Source organism: Taudactylus pleione, unplaced genomic scaffold, assembly GCF_031769625.1.
Source record: "Taudactylus pleione unplaced genomic scaffold, aTauple2 ptg000094l, whole genome shotgun sequence".
Lineage (NCBI taxonomy): Eukaryota > Metazoa > Chordata > Amphibia > Anura > Myobatrachidae > Taudactylus > Taudactylus pleione.
In genome coordinates, this window is record NW_028284496.1 from 376540 (window position 1) to 379711 (window position 3172).

The following is a 3172-nucleotide window of genomic DNA, read 5'->3' on the forward strand; positions in this document are numbered from 1 at the left end:
CAGGTTTCCACCTGCAAACTTGTACTTTGAATGGTCAGAAGAAAAACACCAATCCTCATAACGCAAGTTATTTTCTCACTTTATGCGTTGTAAATTGTGAAGTGGAAACTTTGGATAGAAAAAAAATAAAATTGCCAAGAAAATGGTACTAAGAAATTATAGCAATGACGTCTGTGGCAGCAAGTCCCCTACCTCACCCACAGTCCAGCCTGTGACACTTACAGCAGGGCCAATCCTTGATTTTAGTGGGTGTGCTATGACATTTAAGAGATTTCTGATAGATGCTGACTTTATGTGGGCTATAAATGTTTCAAGGCAATCCAGTTCTATGGGAGGGAGTGGAGCTAATTGATATTTGCCTTAAAGCGTACTTGGCATTGATGCATTTTAAAATATATCCCAGAGGCACTTGGCAGGGTATCCACACAGCTTATATACAAATATAGCTCTTCTAAACTAGAAAAGAATAAATGCAAATAAACCAGTTTTATAAAAAATATACAGTATAGGCAAGTAAAAACAAAATACGTTTTTGGTGGTACTCCTCGTGAGTCACAAAACGCATATAGATGAATTAGGGAAGACCAGAAGTGCTCTTTTTGTTGAGGGCACACTTTTGAATGTTTTTATGACAATAATAGATAACTTTTAATATATATTAATTTAAAATATGGGATCTACATACATATTATACAATAACGCAAAAAGTCAGCAAAGGTTAAGTGTGATTAATTGTGAAATTTACAAAGTATGCTATATAACTGAAAAAAATAGCGTGACAAACAATGTTTAATTAATATAATAATACTATAGTCTTTAATATAGAAAAAAATATATCCAATATATATGTCAGTGAGGTTCAATGAGTAGTGAAGAAATTCCTCAAATTGTTCCCATGACCAAACCCTAACAGCGAACGTGCATTGAACCTCTGGGGGTTCACTCTGTACGAACACCGGGACCCCACCGCACCTCAGCCCTATGCAAGACCAGTTCTGGTGCCTTATTTCTTTGTTTATATGATATGACGATACTTACTACATTTAGTTATACTTATGCACATAGGTGCATTGTTATGTTGAATTTATCTGAGTACTTTTCATGCTACAGTACCATACAGTAGTAGGATTTTCAAAAAGTAATTGGCTATTATTAGTAGGTTTAACATTTCAGCAGTAAACTTCTTTCCACTTATGTCAATTGGATCCACATTTGATCACATGCCTTTATGACTTATTACCATTTGACGATGAAGGAGATATGTACTACTAAGCCTTCTATCGGTAGTGAGGTGTGTCAGGTGTGCAAATCACTTAACAACAAATATAACCATAATAACACTACTCAACATAATGTATTTTCATGGAATCGTTCTCCCCATCTGTGTATAATGTTTTTATTACTATTATTACACTACTCAACAATTTTTTTTTGTGGAATCGTTCTCCCCATCTGTGTAAAATGAAAAACAAATCTCTGCTTCTGGCATGTGAATATGTGTTTTCACCTAATTTAGGGATGCTGAATTTAGTGATTCAATCAGACTGTCTCTATCACATCACATTTATTCGATACACACAAATAACAAAAGTGGTAATAGCTACTGTATATCTGGAAAAAAGTAAAATAAAGGAAAATTTCAATTAATATTTATTGAATTAAAATACATTATCATTGTATTCATTTAGAATATGGTAATAAAACTACAGAAATGAGGAAAACGTGCAGAAACTGAACTTCAGGAGCTCTTAACAATCCAAATTAGCCATAATGTAATTGTTAATAAAAGATAACATGGAAAGTCACTTTGCTTTGGGGAAATAGAATGTTAAGGCTTTTCGTTTGTACAGTATCTCATTGGTATCTCTAAAAAGGAACCAGCAATAGTCCCACATCATTGCAGGGTCCCAGCGTCCTGGGTAGCGATGCTCTAGTGTCAGAATGTCTTGGTTAAAACGTTGCCCCATTTCATCACTTACACTTCCCAGGTTGTCAGGGAAAAGGTCTAGATGGGAATGTAAAAAGTGATTTTTAAGTGACATTCAACAATCCATATTCTTGTTGTTGTCCCATAGTTCATTCACGATGGACATGTGGTTGGGCTCTTTTCTGTTTCCTAAGATTCTACACACAGCAGCCTTCAAGGAGGACCAAGAGCAGACTCAATTTCCATCAATCTAACGTTAAATGTTTAATCCGTAAACAGTTTCCTTATTTGGGGACCAACAAATACTGTATGCCTTCATTTAGCTTTGATTAACTCAACTTCGGATACTTTTCCTCCAGATAACTGAAAGCCTGGCCTTCTTTGTCTAGAGTTTTTACAAAATTTTTCATTAGGGTCAACTTAGGGGTAAATTTACTAAGAATCGTGTTGGTTGGAATGTGGCTGTACGGGAGTGTTGAGTCATTTTTTCTATCACAGGAATTTACTATTGCAAAAACAGGAGTATTTTCCGTATCTTTAGAGTTAATCATGGCCGAACTCACAGTTAAAATGCATCCAAAAATACAACTAGAAATAAATACACCATCATCTGAACATGGCAGTACTTTCTCTAGACAGGAATACAACACGGGAATTTACAAAAAATCATGATTATAATCACAGGTGTAATAGTAGCAAACTCGGTGTCCAATAGAAGTTTAAATTAGACCCCCTCCGGAGCAGCGTCTCTAACAGAAACATACACAGATCTCTGTGATCTGTGTATGTTTCTGCTTTGTTATTGTGAATGAAATGCTTAAATGTTAAAAACAAATGATGTGGGGTTCCCCCCCAAATGCATAACCAGCCCCGGGCTCCTGACCCAGTCCTGGTTCTTAAAATACGGGAATAAAACAAGTAGTGTTCCCCTCTATTTTAAGTTCCAGCACTCAGCTACTGAGCCAGTTCTGGTTTTAAAAATAGGGGGAAAAAATGTGTAGGGTTCCCCCTATTTTTAAAACCAGCACCGGACTCAATTCCAGCTGGGGTGTAATGCCACAGCCAGGGTACCCTTTCACCGGGTCATCCCGGCCAAAGCACTATCACACCAATCTGGTCAGCCCAAGCCAGGGATCTTAGGGGAGATGGGGGTCCCCCCTCTCTGGAGCACTGCTTAATCTGAAGCCCGGGGCTCTTCCCTGCTCACCTGGGCAGTGGGTGCAGGGTTAATAGTGTTGACAATAG